Here is a 20,897-nt window from a genome sequence, read left to right on the forward strand (position 1 = left end):
ATTTTGAGCATACAAACATGGTCTCTTGTGTCATCTTTTCTCTCAGAGATATATATATACAGGGTGGGCCATTTCTATGGATACACCTTAATAAAATGGGAATGGTTGGTGATATTAACTTCCTGTTTGTGGCACATTAGTATATGGGAGGGGGGAAACTTTTCAAGCTGGGTGTTGACCATGGCGGCCATTTTGAAGTCGGCCATTTTGTATCCAACTTTTGTTTTTTCAATGGGAAGAGGGTCATGTGACACATCAAACTTATCGAGAATTTCACAAGAAAAACAATGGTGTGCTTGGTTTTAACGTTAATTTATTCTTTCATGAGTTATTTACAAGTTTCTGACCACTTATAAAATGTGTTCAAAGTGCTGCCCATTGTGTTGGATTGTCAATGCAACCCTCTTCTCCCACTCTTCACACACTGATAGCAACGCCGCAGAAGAAATGCTAGCACAGGCTTCCAGTATCCGTAGTTTCAGTTGCTGCACATCTCGTATCTTCACAGCATAGACAATTGCCTTCAGATGACCCCAAAGATAAAAATCTAAGGGGGTCAGATCGGGAGACCTAGGGGGCCATTCAACTGGCCCACGATGACCAATCCACTTTCCAGGAAACTGTTCATCTTGGAATGCTCGGACCTGACACCCATAATGTGGTGGTGCACCATCTTGCTGGAAAAACTCAGGGAATGTGCCAGCTTCAGTGCATAAAGAGGGAAACACATCATCATGTAGCAATTTCAGATATCCCGTGGCCTTGAGGTTTCCATTGATGAAGAATGGCCCCACTATCTTTGTACCCCATATACCACACCATACCATCAATTTTTGTGTTCCAACAGTCTTGGAGGGATCTATCCAATGTGGGTTAGTGTCAGACCAATAGCGGTGGTTTTGTTTGTTAACTTCACCATTCACATAAAAGTTTGCCTCATCACTGAACAAAATGTTCTGTGTAAACTGAGGGTCCTGTTCCAATTTTTGGTTTGCCCATTCTGCAAATTCAGTGCGCCGATCTGGGTCATCCTCGTTGAGATGCTGCAGCAGCTGGAGTTTGTAAGGGTGCCATTTGTGAGTAGCTAATATCCACCGAAGGGATGTTCGACTGATGCCACTCTGCAGTGACATGCGGCGAGTGCTACGCTGTGGGCTCTTGCTGAATGAAGCTAGGACAGCCACTGATGTTTCTTCATTAGTGACAGTTTTCATGCGTCCACATTTGGGCAAATCCAACACTGAACCAGTTTCACGAAACTTGGCAAGCAGTTTGCAAACTGTAACATGGGAGATGGGTGGTCTCGTAGGGTGTCCTGCATTGAAATCTGCTGCAATGATCCGGGTACTGCATTCACCAGATATCAACACAATTTCTATCCGCTCCTCACGTGTTAACCTCTGCGACATGTCAATGGCTGTAAACAAAGAGAAGCTTGTAAATAACTCATGAAAGAATAAAGTAACGTTAAAACCAAGCACACCATTGTTTTTCTTGTGAAATTCTCGATAAGTTTGATGTGTCACATGACCCTCTTCCCATTGAAAAAACTAAAGTTGGATACAAAATGTCCGACTTCAAAATGGCCGCCATGGTCAACACCCAGCTTGAAAAGTTTCCCCCCTCCCATATACTAATGTGCCACAAACAGGAAGTTAATATCACCAACCATTCCCATTTTATTTAGGTGTATCCATATAAATGGCCCACCCTGTATATTGATTACCTATGATTTGGAAATGGATAAATCACTGGAGGGCGGGTATCGGTTGACATACCTAATACAAATTTCAGTCTAATATATTTTGGCCCATGATTGCGTTAACAACCTCCATGTCTCTCTGTATGATCATACTGAGGCACATAGAAGATTTATTTCATGCTGTAAGAAAAATCTATTATTGCCCGTTTTCCTGGTAGTCTGGAGTACGGGAGGAGTAAATCCATTTTCCCTGGTGGTCTAGAGCAGTGGTTCTCAAGGCATGGTACACGTACCACAGGGGGTATACGCCACAGCCTCAGGGGGTACGCACCGCAGCAGAAAGAAAATATATATAGCTGGTTTCTAGTCCACTGGAAGCGCAAGCAGAAGCACATCAGCTCCTAAAGCTCCTCCTGCCGTCGGCTGCTGCCTGTGCATTTCCTGGTAATTCGCCATCGCCATGCGTCTCAGTCTCTTCCTCCTCCTCATCTGCCTGAGCATCTACGTCATCATCAAATATGTTATTCATAATGATCAAAAGCATAGAGAAGGCCATACTTACTAAGTGGGTAGGTCAAAACCCGTTCCCAGCAGGACGCAGACTGGTCAAAAATGCTTCAGATGGAGAGTGCATTAAATAGTGATAGCCCCTCCCACTAGTCTTTAGGGGAGTGGCAACTAAGTGCTCACAAGTGTGCAATAAATGGGTGTCAGTTTTAGTGTAGTACAAAGGTGTGAATGTATGGTATAAAAGAACTGTGTGTGGTATATAAGTGTCAAAGCTATGTGTGATAATGTAATCAAAAATAAACGTGATGAATGGGGGTGAGGGCTGTGAATAGTACATGGGGTGTCGGTACTATGTGTAATACATGGAGGAATAATGTGCCAGTCGTCAGGCATAGCATATCTCGCCGGTTCACAGCCTATTTGTAACGCCCAAGCTGTCAGCTAAGGCGGGCTGCTCTGCATGCCAAACCAAACACTAGCACATCATGCTCTCCTAGCATTAGAAGACCCGGCTGCGTTCTGAAAAAAGTATATATAGTAAAAATATCCATGAAAAACATGGGGCATTAGTTGTTATTTTGGCCAAAATACGACTGGACTCTGGAGCACTGGAAATCTGTTCTCTGGAGTGATGAATCACATTTCACTATCTGGGAGTCCGATAGACAAATCTGGATTTGGTGGATGCGAGGGGAACACTACCTACCTATGTATTCTAGACAATTATAAGCTTCCAACTTTGTGGCAACAGTTTGGGGATGGCTCTTTCCTGTTCCGAGATGATTGTGAACCTCTGCACAGTCAGGTCCTTAAAGACAAGGTTTGACAAGTTTGGTGGGAAGGGACCTCAAATGGCCTGCACAGGGCCCTGGCCTGAACCCCACCTAACACTTTTGGGATAAATTGAAATGCCGATTGTGAGCCAGACATTCTCTTCTCATAAATGCTATTTTGGCTTAATAGGCAAAATCCCAAATCTTGTGGAAAGCCTTCCCAGAATAGTGGGGGCTGTTAGAGCTGCAAAAGGGGCCATCTCCACATTAATACCAATTGTTTTTTAAATGGGATGTCAAAAAAGTTTATATAGGTGTGATGTCAGGTGTCCACATACTTGTGGACATATCATTTAAATAGTGTCGTGTATTTAGGGGTTTGGAAAAAGATTTTAAATTCTGAGGCTGGAGGGGGGGGGCACACTTTCCATAGAGCCCAGGGAGCATGTTATGCTTAATCCGCCCCTACTGTAGTGTAATATACCACAAGAACCTACAGAAGCCGGTCTCTACTCATTCCACACTATGGTGTCAGCTCTGTCCTGATGTCTGACATTGAGAGAAGTTTACATAGTTTGAGGCCAGGTGCCGCCATCCAGCCTTCTGTGGCCTTAGTATCCATGTTGGTACACCTGGAAGAGTTTGTACACCCCCTCCCCTATAGGGGAGACAGGAGTAAAAGTTTTCTAGGCACATGTCTAGAGAGTCTATCACACTCCATCAATCTTCTCTCCCTAAAGGCTCAGTTCAGACACAAGTCTGCATTTTGGTGAAGTCATCTAGCTATGTTTTGCGCAGCTTGAGAACCAGATCGTCCAGGTGTAATATGAATCTAAATAAGATTTTTAAAAAACATATTCACATTTTTTTATTTGTAAATCACGTTACTCAGGGTTTGCTGCTTTTTTTAAACATATACCATGCCCTATTTCTATGTGTTTGTGTATTTCCCCAATTCACTTTAATGTGAAAATCATATAATCGAAAAAAAAAATCCACGAAAGGTATAGCAAAATTTCCTTGAATTATTTCTATAACAAAAGCAGTAACCGCGTTCGTGGCAGAACTGCGACAATCCTGTAAATACTAACATGTGGTTTTCCTGCTTTTATTTTTGCCACGGTTTTTACTCACGATTATGGTGAAACTATGAACTTTACTAAACTACATCACAACACAAAGATTGAACTTAGTCTTATAAATAGTTATGTGCAGTATAAAAATCCCTGGAGTCAGTTTAAAGATTTTACAATTTTTTTATTTATTGTGATTTATCTTTATTTCATTTATAGATTCAAGTAGGAAAAAAAGGAGAAACAAGGAAAATGAATGGGAAGGAGTCGTGTCCCTGGATGTGAAGTCAAGATGATAAAGTTTGGTTGTATGACTTATTACCACACCACAATGCTGGATAATACTTATATAAGGGGCAGGGGAGATGAGAGCGGAGATATTGTAGACACCGGTGTAGAGATTACATTACACTCCATCACATCCTCTCTGACTGTGAATCTCTGACACACTTGTAGCGGTGGATCACAGTATTACAGCCTACTCCCATTCATTTGTATTGGAGAAGGATGTACTACTGTGATCCACCGCTACAAGTGTGTCAGCGATTCACAGTTCGGAGCAGGTAAGAAATGAAGGTGAAGCTGCGCTCGCATGAGCTCCGCGGCCCCCCCAAAACAGCTGATTGGCAGGGATACCAATAGTCGGAGCCCGACCGATCAGATATGATAGCCTATTTTGAGGATAGGCCATCAATTTATTCTAACTGGAAAAAAGCCCTTTAAGGATCTATAACAGTTTTATGTTTTTTTTGTTTCATTGTTATTGCAATTGTAGGAATTGGGGAAAAGCTATAATCAAAAGAGAAGAAGAAAAGGAGAAATAAGGAAGATAAAAGAGAAGGAGCTGTATCCCTGGATGTAGAGTCAGGATGATGAAGGTGGGTTGTATGACTTATTACCACACCACAGTCCACAATGTTGGTGTCACACAGGATGAAATTTTGATTTCAAATTTTACGGATCTTCTCCGCAACCACAACAGGGTTTTCCTTTCTGATCTTCTTAGCTCCTTCAGCTTTAGGCATCATTTACACGAGCGTAATATACGCGTGTGCGACGCGCGTGCTTTTCACGCGTGTCGTACGCACCTATATTACTCTATGAGGCAGTGCAGACAGTCCGTGGGTTTTGCGCAGCGTGAGTGCGCTGCGTAAAACTCACGACATGTTCTATATTTCAGCGTTTTTCGCGCATCACGCACCCATTGAAGTCAATGGGTGCGTGAAAACCACGCATGCCGCACGGAAGCACTTCCGTGCGAACTGCGTGGTTCACGCAACAGCTGTCAAACTCTGAATGTAAACAGAAAAGCACCACGTGCTTTTATGTTTACAAACATTCAAACGGAGCGAAAATCAAGCAGCCGCGCATCATACACTGATGACACACGGAGCTGTTAAGTGCCTTTTGCGCACGCAAAACGCAGCGTTTTTTGCGCGCACAAAACGCACACGCTCATGTAAATCAGGCCTAATAGTCATAGGAGCAACTGTGCCTGTCAGAGTGAGGGCGGGTTCACACATGGCGGAATTGCACTTAAATTCCGCTGCGGACACTCCGCAGCGTTAATCCGCAGCGGAGCCGTTTCTACATTGACTTTCACTTTAATTTAGCAGTGTTCGTTTACACGATGCGTACAATTCCGCTGCGGAGCATAGGCTGCGGAGCGGAATTTGGTGTCCGCAGCATGCTCTGTCTGTTGCGGAGCAGTGGCGGACTCATGGCGGAATTTCTCCATTGACTTCAATGGAGATTCAAAGTTCCGCAATGAAGTCCGCAGCTGTCATGCACATGTCATGTGTGCTGCGGATGCGTCTTGCTTTTTTTACTTGACATTTCTTCATTCTGGCTGGACCTATGTATTTCTAGGTCTACAGCCAGACTGAGGAAGTCAATGGGGCTCCCGTAATGACGGGAGCGTTGCTAGGAGACGTCAGTAAATAGTCACTGTCCAGGGTGCTGAAAGAGTTAAGCGATCGGCAGTAACTGTTTCTGCACCCGGGACAGTGACTACCGATCCCAATATACATGTATCTGTAAAAAAAAATGAAGTTCGTACTTACCGAGAACTCCCTGTTTCTGTCTCCAGTCCGGCCTCCCAGGATGACGTTTCAGTGTAAGTGACGGCTGCAGCCAATCACAGGCCAAGCACAGGCTGCAGCGGTCACATGGACTGGCGCGTCATCCAGGGAGGTCGGGCTGGATGCCGAAGGAGGGACGCGTCATAAAGACAACGGGCGGTAAGTATGAATTTCTTTTACTTTCACTAGGGAAAGTGCTGTCCCTTCTCTCTATCCTGCACTGATAGGGAGAAGGGAAGCACTTTTCCCGCAGTCCGCAGCAGCTAGTCCGCATCAATTTTCTGCACATTTTGTGCAGATCCGCAGCCGTAATCCGCAACCCGGATTAGGTGCGGCATTGATGCGGACAGTTGCGGAGGAATTCCGCCATGTGTGGTCATGCCCTTACGATGTATCCCACAGAATATATTCCCACATCGACAGTCAAAGCCTGGCAAAAAATGGACATATTAATGACAGCTGACAGTGACTTTGTAATACATCTCCATAGTTAAAAAAACAATATGGCAACCACCATCTTGCTCTTATATAATAATGGAATCTCTGCTATACTTATACGTAGCCAAATATTAAGCCACATTTTCAGATATTACTAACATTAATTAATATTGACTTATAAGTAAATACAATGTAAACCTTCAAAAGTGTTTTGTTTTTTTTTAACATTGTCAGTCAGTGTGTTTGGTGCAACTTTCAAATTAGTTTTTTGTAAAAATGATTTTTACTTTTTGAGATACAGCTGCTTTGTTCTCTATACAGACCAGCTGTATCGTGCGTTAAGACCTGAATCTGTTAGGTCCGCAGGACTGACGGGTTTAATGCCATGGGGTCCTGATCTAACCGATCACATCTAAGTTATGAACTTAGATGTGATCGATAACAGGCGTATCCTGCATATTAGAGACACTAAGGATCCGCTTACACTGAACTTAATTTGAAAGTTGCACCAAAACACTGACTGACCTCTATTTATTTTATTTTTTTAACCCCTTAAGGACACGGCCAATTTTGGCCTTGAGGACAGAGCAATTTTTTTTACATTTCCCTCTTTGCATCCCGACGCTCATAACTCTTTAATTTTGTGTACGACATAGTTGTTTTTTGCGGGACGAGTTGTACTTTATGTAGGTACCATTTTTTGGTACAAATACATTATCCTTTAATTTCTATACATTTTTATTTTGGCGAAAATGCAGAAAAAAAGCAGTTCTGCTGCAGTTTTAATATATTTTTTTTTACACCATACACTGATCATCATAAATAATGTTATACATTTGTTGTACAGGTTGTTACGGTCGTGGCAATACCAAATATGTCTATATTATTTCATGTTTTGGGACTTATATTTTAAAAAGTTTATTTATTATAAAAAATGTGTGTTTCTGTGTATTTTTTTTACTTTTTATTTATTTATTTATTTTTCATTCATTTTTTTTTACATTCATTTAACTTTTTTTTTTAACACCATAAAGGGATTTATCATTTTGATTTTGATTTTGTAACTGTAATGTACTGGCATAGATCTGTATGCCAGTACATTAGCCTGTTACTGATCGTACACAGGCAGTTGTTAGGGCATACCTCAGTATGCCCTAACAACAGGAAATATGTTCAGACAGCCCTGGGGTCCTTCAATGGACCCTGGGCTGTCTGGCCATATGAGTTGTGGGCTTTGATCGCGTCACAGTTATTTTCTGTGACGCGATCAATGTGCAGTCCCCCCTCTTTGAACGCCGCGATCTGCTTTCATCGCGGCGTTCAAAGGGTTAATGGCGGAGAGAAGTTGTTTCTCTCCTCTCCGCTGTCAGAGCGGGGCCGTGGCTGTGTATTACAGCCGTTGCCCCGCTCTCGATCGCGCGCACAGACGGCTGTCACACAGGACGAGTATGCTCGTCCTAATGCGCGTAGTGCTCGCCGCTCAGGACAAGCATACTCGTCCTGTGTCGGCAACCAGTTAAATCACTTTCATAAGTTTACATAGACTTTAAGACTTTTAACTGTCATGTGGATCAACCAGCCACAATTGCAGCTTCCTCTGTGTATAGGTGAAACATTTAGTTCAAACTTAAAAGGGTCGCCCCAATATTAACTTTTATTATCTATTCACAATTATGACCCCACAGATCACTAGAACGGGGGTCCGAATTCCCCGTTCCTCCTCACTGCACGACTACAGTGAAGAGGAGCTTGAGTGGAGAGCAGGACGAGGATGCAGTTTGCTGTTCCATTCAAAATCTATGGATCTGACAGAGATAGAGAAGAATAAATGGAGCGGCAGGGTGCAGGCTCGCCCTGCTCTCCATTCAACTTCCTCCTCACTGCCATTGTGTAGTGAGGAGTGATGTCGGGGGTTCAAGATCCCCGTTTTAGTAGTCAGTGGGTGTCCCAGTTATGGTTACCCCAGAGATCACACATTTATCACCTATACTGTGGATGGGTGATAAATGTTATTCTTGGGACAACCCCTTTTTTCCACATTTACTTGTAGAGTTTGATCAGAAGTTGGACCTCAATATCTGTTTCTAAAACTTCTCTGCATAGAAGAACATAAAAACTAATGTCTTATATGTATACAGACCGGTGAGTCCAACTTTTTTGCGGACAGAGAGCAATTGTGACCCTGGGTAGTCAGCAGGTAAAATATATAATCAACAACAGGAATGCCTTCAGGCAAGCAAAAACCCTTATTTCCTGACTACCCACAATATAATAGGAAAATAAACTAACAAATTTTATTAAGCTACGTGTAGCAAAGGACAGACCACATAAACGTCAGTTTAAAATTATCACTGTCAAAGTGCCGAAGTAAAAGTGAAAACAGCCAGCTAAAAGGCTCGGCAGATCATTCAAACGGCCAGGGTGAATACTGACTGAATTAGAGTCAGTTACGAGGTAGAAGCCACACTTAGTGAATCGGCATTAAATTCGGCTAGGACAGGAATTAAAAACACACTTTAAAGCCCCCCCCGACATGTTTCGCTAGCTAGTAGCGTCCTCAGGGGTACATGGGGCTAATCAACTTTTTTGCGGCACACGTGGCAACGGTTCACTTTCTTGAGTCAAGTCAAGTTCTATAAAAAAAACTTTTATCACTTGTCATGTGACTTGTTGCTTCAGAGTCAATACACCAGCCATGCAATATGGCCATTTGTCACTTTAACCGGTTAAGGACTAGGCTGTTTGACAGCTAAGTGACCAGAGCAAATTTCACAATTTTGCTATGCGCTTCTTTAGATGACTATAACTCTGCAGGTGAATAAAGTTCATCTTTGAATTTTACACTCTTTTTAAAGGACAGATAGGGCTTTGTTTTAGTGGCATTTGTCAGTATATATAATTTTTTTTTTTCTCTAAAGTGGGCAAAATTGGAAAAAAATGCAAGAATTTAGCAATTGCGTCAGTTTATGCCAGCATTTTTCACACACAGTATGGACCACTGACAAAATTCATCTCCTTTCACATTCTTCCACTTCTCCTGTGCATGGGGATACCAAATATGTGTGCCTTATTCACTGTGCGGGCATGCGCCAGGGCTTGGCATAAAAGGAGGCTTTTTGGCCTTTTCGGTCCAGGTATTTTGCATTTGATTTTATAGCAGCTGTAATGATGGGGGTAAGGAAACAGACAAGTGAGCCCTAATCTACCCACCACTCAGTCCCTGCCTACTTGCAACGACCCGCCCTAGGCGACGGGGTACAACTGGGCGACGATCCCTACGCTCAATAAGTGCACGACAGACAAACAGACAAGGGTACACAGAAGCAAGGGAAAAGGGGCAGTTGCCCACGGCAACACCGTGAGCAACAAGAGTGGTGAACGAGCCGAGTCAAACCAGGAGTGTACGAGGTACCAAACGCAGAGCAGGAGAGTAGTGAACAAGCCGAGTCAAACCAGGAGTGTACGAGGTACCAAACGCAGAGCAGGAGAGTAGTGAACAAGCCGAGTCAAACCAGGAGTGTACGAGGTACCAAACGCAGAGCAGGAGAGTAGTCAGTAAGCCAGGGTCAATATGAAGCAGGGTCAAATGGTACAAGAAGCTGCAGCAGGGCCAGGAAACAAAACGAGAAGAATCACAAGCAAGGAGGAACAGGAAAGGCAGGTATAAATAGACAGAGGGCGGGAGCTAGCTCCGTCTGGCCAGGCTGTGATAGGCTCTCCCACTCCTAAGCCTGCCATCCTGAGTGGTGGAAGATGGAGTCAGTCTCACAGACATAGAAGCAGGTGCAGACTGATTACCTATGGGCGTGGATACAGAAGCTGTGCCTGGCAGATCCTTAACAGCAGCATACTGTTTTCTGGGGGGTGTAATGCTGCTGAAAGATTAGAAACATCCCATAAATGACTTCATTCACACAAGTAGACCCCACAAGGTTTCCTTCAAGGGGTTTATCATATTTTTTGCAAGTCCAGTTTTCTTCTGAAAGTTTCTTGAATAAGATGGAACAAAATAAAATCAGCTTTTTTTTAGCAAATGCATCAGTTTAGGCTAGTATTTTTCACACACGATATAGACCACGGACAAAATTCATCTCCTTTCACATTCTTCCCCTTCTCCCGTGCATGGGAATACAAAATATGTGTGCCTTATTCACTGTGCGGGCATGTGCCAGGGCTTGGCATAAAAGGAGGCTTTATGGCCTTTTCGGTCCAGGAATTCTGCACTTGATTTTATAGCCGCATACTGTTTTCTGGGGGGCCTAATGCTGCTGAAACATTAGAAACACCCCAATAAATGACTTAATTCACACAAGTAGACCCCACAAGGTTTCCTTCAAGGGGTTTATCATATTTTTAGATAGTCCAGTTTTCTTCTGAAAGTTTCTTGAAATATGTGTGTCTTATTTATCACATAGAGATGTAGGAGGGCGGACGATGGAAGAAGCTTATTTCACAAATCGCCTTTTTTCAAAGCTGGTTTTACAAAACTCAACAGAGTTTCTATAACACTTCCAAAATATCTGCTCTTGAAGCAGAAATCCCAAAATATTCATCTAGGGGTATAATGGGAATTTATTTTTTTGGGTTTTCTAAAATAAGAAATTGCAGGTTTATGCAAATGGAGCTCTCCAGCAGATGAACTTTAGAGAATATGCAAACATGACATCCACCCCCCACCCATTCCCTCCCTCACCCTTGGAGTAAAATCAGGGGAAAAATAAAAATGTAATGTAGGGCAAATATATTTTCAACTAATTAACTAAAATCTAATAATGCAGAAAAGTGTGGTATTTTTTTAAACATGGCTCAATGCACAGGCCTGGTTGTGATGGACATGAGGGACAGAAATATCGGGAATCTTTGCGGTGCCCGTCTTTTCTGCAGATGCGGCACCTTTTCTGGGGGTTGCATCTGGTTGGTGTTGGGGGAATCCGACTGATGAAGTGTCTTTCAGTCAGTCGCGTGACATCCTCAGACTGGGGGCATTCTCTGGTGTCCTGAACATCAAAAATGAGGCCTTCAATAATTTTCCCCTGGAAATCCAGGTATGTGTCTCTGCCTCTGTTTTTTTTGTAGAGCACAAATGAGTTGTGGATGGCCACCTGTAACAGATAAATGGCCACTTTTTTGTACCAGGTTTTTGTTTTTCGCTTCAATGAATAGGGCTGTAAAACCTGGTCGCTTAAATCCTCCCCCCCATGTACTTGTTATATTCGGACACGCTCACTGCTTGTGCTTGTCCGATCTTGCCCCCCTTTCCCTCACTGCCACTGTTCCTGGGGTATGTATTGTGCTTAGCACATACACATCTTTGCGATCCCTGTACTTGACCGCCAGCAATTCTTCAGATGCATAAGCACAGGAGTCCCCCTTTACCATGCGCTTCCCCACTAATTGCTGCGGAAAACCAATTAGTTTTTTGCGCATGGTACCACATGCCCCAGTCCTTGCAGCATGCAAATGCCTAAACAGGGGCACACTGGAATAAAAATTATCGCAGTACAGGTGGTACTCCTGGTGAAGCAGAGGCTGCATTATCTCCCACACGATCTTACTGCTGGTGGAAAGATCAGGGGGGCATCTAGGAACATTTATTGTGCGGTCCCGCCCTTCATAAATCCTGAAGGCGGTGGTATATCCTGAGCCGCTTTCACACAATTTATAAAGCTTAACCTTGCCCTTTTGGAAGGTAGATATTGGCGAGAGCTAAGTCTGCCATGAAAGTTGAAGAGGGATTCGTCCACGCTTACATTCTGCTCAGGGGTGTAGAGTTGCAGGAATAAATTATTGAGGGAATTTATCAGTGGTCTTATTTTGAACAACCGATCCCGGTTTGCATCGGTACTTGGGGGGGCCTGTGCGTTGTTGTTGAAGTGGAGGAACCTCATTATTGTCTCATAACGAGACCTGGGCATTACTGCAGAATACACTGGGGTGGCTTGGGCGGGTCTTGTTGACCAGTAAGACCTAATGGAGGGCTTTTTTACAACACCCATATTTAGGATGAGCCCCAAATTTTTTTTTCATTCCAGCAAATTGGTGGGCGTCCAATCTCTGGCATGGGTGGACGAAGGTTTCTGCCTTATATATTGAACAGCATATAAATTAGTTTCGTGGACAATCATATTTAGGAGGTCGTCAGTTATAAATAAATGGAAGTAATCCATTTGGACAAAATTTGTATTGTCCACGGTTATACCAGGAGTGGCAGTAAATCTGTGGATTCTAGACCCAAAAGATGGAGCAGGTGCCCATACAAGAGCCTGAACTGGAGGGACCAGGCTGTCCCGTGCTACAGCGCTACTTGGCCCTGCACTTTCATGTTCTGCAGTTTCGACTGCATCAGGGACAACGTCCCCTGAAGATGAACCTGAAGTGACGCTGTCATCGTCACTACCTAAAACAGGTTCCATCTCGGACGCCATCTCTGATGCGGTCTACGACTCAGACCACAGCATGGCGTATGCCTCCTCAGCGCTAAAAAACTTCCTCGCCATAACGTCGCTAACACTAACTAAACAAACTTTTTTTTTTTTTATAAAACACACAAACTAACTGGTATATATATCTACACTACCGCTAACAAAAAAATAAACCGCTATTGCTATATATATTATATATATGTGGATATATATATAATTATATACTCCCTACCTGCCTATTCTAATAGAATAAAAGAAAGAAAGGTAGATAAAAAAAAAGATAGATGGATAGATAGATTGTATAGATAGATAGAAATCTATCTATACAGAGAATGTTTTATAGTGTAACTGTATTTTTTTTGTAACTGTAATCTTGTATTCTTCTGGCAGCAATTCTCTCGAGTCTCTCCTTCTCCTCACACTGAAACAATGTGCGAGGAGAAGAAAAGAGGCAGGAGATTTACTGCCAGAAAAGTCAAAATAAAACAAATGTGATCGCTGTGATAGGTTTTCACAGCGACCACATGTTCAGGGACCATCAGATTGGTCCCTGATACTCTGCCCAGTGCCCAGAGCTGTTGGTAACAGCGTGGGCACAGGGCTGTGTGCACGCGATCGCGCGTGCACTGTTTATGAAGTGCCGTCGTAATTAGTCTATACGGCGGACTTCAGAGACCCTGACCGTAAAAATACAGCCAGCAGTCGGGAACCTGTTAAAGGTGCCATCCCAATTATCTGCACAAGGATCAGAGATTGTGGGTTTGATCTTTTGGAAATAGTTTCTGCTGTTCCGCTTTCCATATTGTACCGTCTTTCTTTAGGTGTCCCTGTTTGTTGCTCGTTTCCTTCTTTTGATATTTTGTCTCTGCAGCTTTAAGATCTATTCCAGTGTCACTTGATGTGGAGTGCTGCATAATTTCATTTCTTCGCTGGTATTCATCTACTAGCCGGGTCTTCACACATTCTAGTGTCAGATCTGCCTCCGGTCTTGTCTCCAGCGCATTGATCAGTGCAGCGTATGAGTCCGGTAACTACATAGCAGTACGGCTACAACATGGCTGTCTTTAATGTCCTCACCGACTGACCTCAGTTGTGCAGCCGCCTCCAGCATTGCATTCCCTCCTGCAGATCTTTTTCTATGTTGTGTCTCATTTTATACAGTTTTCTCTGCAGAAATAACTTTCTATTTACCCTGGATCTCTCATGCAGCTTCTGCAGTGCGTCCCACATGACTTTTGCAGCGCTGTCATGTCTGATGTGGATAAGTTGGTCGTCCTCCACTAATAAGCTTATGGTGGCCCTGGCCTGTCTGTTTTTCTTGTCCCTTTCCTGATAATTGATCTCTGGTCTCTCTGTAGTAATGACCTCCCGCAAGTCATCTCTGGATAGTAACATTTCCACTTTACACTTCCATAGCTGGTACTTGTCATTGTTCAGTTTGGCCACTGTAAGTCTCAGCTCTGAGCTGCCGGCATCTTCCTTTATATGTTACTTGTATTCAGGAGATGAGACCTCTGGATGATTCCTGGTATCAGTCTGATCACCGAGCTGTGCTGTTCTGTTCCTTGTCTGTGGCTGGGCCCATAACCTGTTGCAGTATTTGAAGCTTTCAGCAGCATTCAGACATTGTGGGAGAATCAAACTGGTTTTTACTTGGGACAAACAGCAACCAACATCAGTAACAATATCAAGATGGAGAATACCAGAGATAACCTACACATCATCACTAGAGGAGCTACACATAGATAATAACTAATAGTTAACACAGCGCCATCTACTGTCAGTTCAAGATAGTTCCTCCAGCATTAAACTGCAGATGTAATATTCCAACAAAAAGGAGGAAGCTGTAATAAAGGGTCATATGAGATAAGCCGACTATGTCGGTTAGGCAAGCAAGTCAGAGGCAGGTTCGGATCCTCATCTGAGGAGGAGGCCGTCATCTCTGTCCCAGCATAAGGTGGTGTGTGTAAAAAGTCATTCCACTCAGTAATTTTCCAGGGTACCGGGCTAGAGTAGAAACACTGGCACATCCTCACCTTGTCCGGCTGGAAGCAGTTTATCTGCATCAGATAAGGGAGTTTTATTTTCCACCCTGCTAGGTCGACATGAGGCTCCTCCGCCATCTTGGGGCAGACGCCCTTTGTTAGCGTCTCCATATTTCCCACTCTTTCCAGTGAAGGGCCGGTCTTGAAGCTTCTGCAAATCTGACTCACTTGACAGAGGGGACATCATTCTGTTCCGTAACTTCCATGAGCGGACTGTTATGAAGCTGTGCTCCCTGCAGGCTAGAAGATGCTATCAGCACGGCAGGTAATGGCGGTGAGGTGGGTCTGTCTGATCCCGAGTCAGGCCTCATTTACACGAGCGTAATATACGCGTGTGCGACGCGCGTGCTTTTCACGCGTGTCGTACACACATATATTACTCTATGGGGCAGTGCAGACAATGCGTGAATTTTGCGCAGCGCGAGTGCGTTGCGTAAAACTCACGACATGTTCTATAATCGTGTGTTTTTCGCGCATCACGCACCCATTGAAGTCAATGTGTGCGTGAAAACCACGCATGCCGCACGGAAGCACTTACGTGCAAACTGCGTGATTCGCTCAAGAGCTGTCAAACTGAATGTAAACAGAAAAGCACCACGTGCTTTTCTGTTTACAAACATCCGAACGGAGTGTCTTAGAGATGAGCGAACCGAACTTCACCGGGTTCGGCCGAACTCGTTTTGACCGAACCCGGCAGGAGACAGTCACTGTCCAAGGTGCTGAAAGAGTTAAACTGGTTCAGCACTCTGGACAGTGACTTCCGATCCCAATATACGTGAACGTGTAAAAAAAAAAAAGTTCTGACTTACCGATAACTCCCGGCTTCTTCCTCCAGTCTGACCTCCCGGGATGACAATTCAGTCCAAGTGACAGCTGCAGCCAATCACAAGCCAAGCACAGGCTGCAGCGGTCACATGGACTGCCGCGTCATCCAGGGAGGTGGGGCCAGATGTCAAGAGAGGCGCGTCACCAAGGACGCGTCACCAAGGACGCGTCACCAAGGCAACGGCCGGGAAGTTCTCGGTAAGTACGAACCTCTTTTTTTTTAAACAGGTTACTCGATATGGTGATCGGAATTCACTGTCGAGGGTGCTGAAAGAGTTACTGCCGATCAGTTAACTCTTTCAGCACCCTGGACAGTGGCTGACGTCGACTAGCCTCATCTCTATGATGGCGGCTGCGCGAAAATCACGCAGCCGTGCATCATACACTGATGACACACGGAGCTGTCAAGTGCCTTTTGCGCACGCAAAACGCTGCGTTTTTTGCGTGCGCAAAACGCACACGCTCGTGTAAATGAGGCCTCACTGTCTCCTGTGAGCGGCAGGTCTGAAAGCAGCTGGAAGGAGTTAGAAATAGGCATTTCAGATGCACCTGCTTTTTGAGAACATTTTAACCCCTTAATGACCGGGCCATTTTGCACGTTAATGACCAAGGATTATTTTTTGTTTTTTCACGGTCACATTCCAAGAGTCGTAACTTTTTTTTTTATTCCGTCGACATAGCCGTATAAGGGCTTGTTTTTTGCGGGACGAGTTGTATTTTGTAATTGTACCATTTTTAGATGCTTATAATATATTGATTAACTTTTATTAACTTTATTTTAGGAGAGAATTGAAAATAAGCAGCTATTCCAGCATTAATTTTCACGTTATAAATTTACGCCGTTTACTATGCAGCGTAAATAACATGTTAATTTTATTCTATGGGTCGGCACGATTACGGGGATACCAAATATGTAAAGGTTTTATATGTTTTCCGACGTTTGCACAATAAAAACCCTTTTAGAAAAAAATTACTTGTTTTTGCATCGCCGCATTCCAAGAGACGTAATTTTTGTATTTTTCCGTCAATGTGGCCATATGTGGGCTTGATTTTTGCGGGCCAATGTGTCGTTTTCATTAGTACTATCTTGGGGTACATAGGACTTATAGATTAACTTTTATTTATTTTTTTTATGGGGGGAATATGAGAAAAGAGAGAATTTTGCCGTAGTTTTTTGCGTTTTTTACGAACGCCGCTCATCCGGTGGTTTAATTAATGTGTTCAATTTATTGTTCAAGTCATTACGATCGCGGGGATACCATATATGTGTATGTGTTATTTGTTTTGAGACCTTTACTAAATAAAACCACTCTTTGGGCAAAAAAAATTGTTTTATTTGATTTTGACTGTATTTTTTTTTTTTTCACAAACTTTATTTAACTGGGGACTTCACTATGCGATCTGCCAATCGCATATATAATGCTTTAGTATACTTAGTATACCAAAGCATTATTGCCTGTCAGTGTAAATCTGACAGGCAATCTGTTAAGCCATGCCTCTGGCATCGCCTAACAGGCATTTGCTGAAGGCAGACCTGGGGGTCTTTGTTAGGCCCCCGGCTGCCATGGAAACCCGACGGCGACCTGCGATTTGTTTGCGATTTGTTTCTACAATACAGAAGTAATTTAACACAAAGATGTCCCCGGCCCCACATTTCCTATTATCATTCATAATGACATAGATATATATGTAGTTTCTACAACACAGAAGTAATGTCACACAAAGATGTCCCCGACCCCACATTTCTTATTATCATTCATAATGGCATAGATACTGTATGCTGGAAGCGATGGTGCCCGTATTATACCAGGACAACACTTTCCCGGCAAAATTCCCAAAACTACAAAGGTGCGGAGTGTGGACCAAAAGGGGCATAAGAAAGGACGCCATATATCAGTGCGACACCGGCCTGTACAGAAAGGATTGCTTCACAGCATAACACACATCTATGGATTATTTTTTTTTATTTTTTACCTTATTATTATACCACCCGACTATGCCCCTGATGTACTCTGCCCAGCTCACATATGCCCCACATTATAAACTGAAACACCAGCTAAACTCCAAACAAAACTATTACCAAGCAAAATCCACGCTCCAAAAGCCAAATGGTGCTCCCCCCCCTTCTGAGCCCTACAGTGTGCCCAAACAGCTGTTTACTTCCACATATATGGCATCGCCATACCTGGGAGAACACTTTTAACAATTTTTGGGTGTGTATCCCCAGTGGTACAAGCTGGGCACGACATATTTGCCACTGAATTGGCATATCTAGGGAAAAATTTTAATTTGCACCTTCCGCAGCGCAATCATTTAGGAAAAAGACACGTGGGGTGAAAGTGCTCACTACACCCCTTAATAAATAGTTTCCAAAATGGGGTCACTTGTCAGGGGTTTCTTTTATTATTTCACATCAGAGCCTCTGCAATTGTGAATCAATACTTTATATGTCGCCAAATTAGGCCTCAATTTTACATGGTACTCTTTCACTCCTGAGCCTGGTCGAATCTTCAGGCAAAAGATTAGGGTCACATGTAGGGTGATTCTAAAACAGGGAAACACAGCATAATAATTAGAGAGCTGTCTTGTTATTGTGGCACAAGCTGGGCACCACATATTGGCATACCTATGGAAAAAAATCCCATTTTCACTCTCCAACATCGTGTGCACACTAATTTCTGCAAAACACCTGCGGGGTTAACATGCTCACTACACCCCTAGGTGAATACCTTGAGGGGTGTTGTTTCCAAAAGGGTTTTACTTCTGGGAGGGATCCACTGTTTTGGTCCCACAGGGACTTTGCAAATGCGACATAGCGACCAGAAACCAAATGCAGCAAAATCTGTCCTCTAAAAGCAAATGGCGCTCCTTCCCTTCTGAGCCCTACTGTGTGCCCAAACAGCAGTTTATGACCACGTGTGGGGTATTGCCGTAAGCGGGAGAATTTGCTTTACAAGTGTTAGGGGTTCTTTTTTTCCTTTATTTGTTGAGAAAATGAAAAATATTTAGCTAAAGCTACACCTTATTGAAGAAAAAGGGTTCTTTTTATTTTCACTGCCCAATTCTAATAAAATCCATGAAACACCTGTGGGGTCAAAATACTCACTACACCCCTAGATGCATTCCTCAAGGGGTGTCGTTTTTTCAATCGAGTCACTTTTTTGGCATTTTCACTGTTTTGGTCCCTTAGGGGCTTTGCAAATGTGACATGGCCTCCGCAAACCATTCCTGCTAAATTTAAGCTCCAAAAGCCAAATGGCGCGCTTTCCCTTCTAAGCTCCGCCATTTGTCCAAACAGCCGTTTATTACCACATGTGGGGTATTGTATTACTCGGGAGAAATAGCTTTACAAATGTTGCAGTGCTTTTTCTCCTTTAGTCCTTGTGGAAATTAGAAAAAATTAGCTAAACCTACATTTTCTTTGAAGGAATGTAGATTTTCATTTGCACGGCCTACTTTCAATAATTTCTGCAAAAAAACTGCAGGGTCAAAATGCTCACTATACCCCTAGATAATTTCCTTAAGGTGTGTAGTTTCCCAAATGGGGTCACTTTTGGGGGGTTTCCACTGTTTTGGCACCGCAAGAGCCCTTCAAACCTGCCTAAAATATTTTCTAATAAAAAGGAGGCCCAAAATCCACTACGTGCTCCTTTGGTTCTGAGGTCAGTGCTTCAGTCCCTTAGCACACTAGGGCCACATGTGGGATATTTCTAAAAACTGCAGAATCTGGGCAATAAATATTGAGTTGCATTTCTCTGGTAAAACCTTCTGTGTTACAAAAAAAATAGATTAAAAATGAATTTCTGCAAAATAAAATGAAATGTGAAAATTTCACCTCTGCTTTGCTTTAATTCTTGTGAAACGTTTAAAGTGTTATGAAACTTTCTAAATGCTGTTTTGAATACTTTGAGGGGTGACGTTTTTAAAATGGGGTGACTTATTCGTGGTTACTAATATATAAGGCCCTGAAAGCCACTTCACAACTGAACTGACCCCTGTAAAAATAGCCTTTTGAAATTTTCTTGAAAATGTGAGAAATTGCTGCTAAAGTTCTAAGCCTTGTAATATCCTAGAAAATAAAAGGATGTTCAAAAAACGATGCCAATCTAAAGTAGACATATGGGGATGTTAATTAGCAACAATTTTGTGTGGTATAACTGCCTGTCTTACAAGCAGATACATTTACATTTAGAAAAATGCTAATTTTTGCAATTTTTTACAAAATTTTGGTGTTTTTCACTAATAAATATTGAATTTATCGAAAACATTTTTCCACTATCATAAAGTACATTAAGTTACGAGAAAACAATCTCAGAATTGCTTTGATAGGTAAAAGCATTCCCAAGTCATTACCACATAAAGTGACACATGTCAGATTTGAAAAAATGGGTCTGGTCCTGAAGGCCAAAATGAGCTTGGTCCTCAAGGGGTTAAAGAATGTCAGCAACTTGCTCCGCAACCCATTTCTGCTGAGAAGTTGTTTGTACCTCCTCAGTTCAGACTTAGTTTTCTCAATGAGTTACATGATTCTGTTTTGTGTGGCCATCCAGGGATAACTGGTACTAAAAAAAATTTGGCTCCCGGTTCTAGTGGTGGCCATCTTTATCTCGTGATGTGAGTTCCTATGTCTCTGCTTGTGATGTCTGTGCTCGTGCTAAGTCTCCTTGAATTCGTCTTATGGGTGGACTACTACCATAGTCTGTTCCACAGAAACCTTGCTCTCATCTGTTTATGGATTTTATCACCGATTTGCCTCCCTCTGAAGAGAAAACTGTCATTTGGGCTGTGGAGGACCGTTTCAATAAAATGTGTTATTTTTTTCCATTGCCGCAACTCCCTGATTCCAAATCTCTGTTTAAATTATTTATTGATCAAGTGGTTAGTCTGCATCGTATTCTGGAAAATATTGTCTCAGATAGAAGTGTACAATTTGTGGCTAGTTTCTGGAGCGCTTTCTGTAAGAAACTTGGTGTACAGTTATCCTGAGACCAATGGTCAAACCGTGCGTTTTAAATCAAACCTTGGAAC

At 43.0% G+C, this 20,897-nt stretch overlaps 1 long non-coding RNA gene across 1 annotated transcript in view; it reads left to right on the plus strand.

The window, feature by feature from the left end:
* The first annotated feature begins 4,277 nt into the window (after positions 1-4,277).
* The window catches only part of LOC142749869 (uncharacterized), a 60,771-nt gene continuing 44,151 nt past the window's right edge, over positions 4,278-20,897 (plus strand). The window contains exons 1-2 of the long non-coding RNA XR_012882491.1: positions 4,278-4,366; positions 4,834-4,936. This is a non-coding gene — a long non-coding RNA (uncharacterized LOC142749869). The remainder of the gene's footprint in view (positions 4,367-4,833; positions 4,937-20,897) is intronic.

Source organism: Rhinoderma darwinii, chromosome 3 (assembly GCF_050947455.1).
Source record: "Rhinoderma darwinii isolate aRhiDar2 chromosome 3, aRhiDar2.hap1, whole genome shotgun sequence".
Classification (NCBI taxonomy): Eukaryota; Metazoa; Chordata; class Amphibia; order Anura; family Rhinodermatidae; genus Rhinoderma; species Rhinoderma darwinii.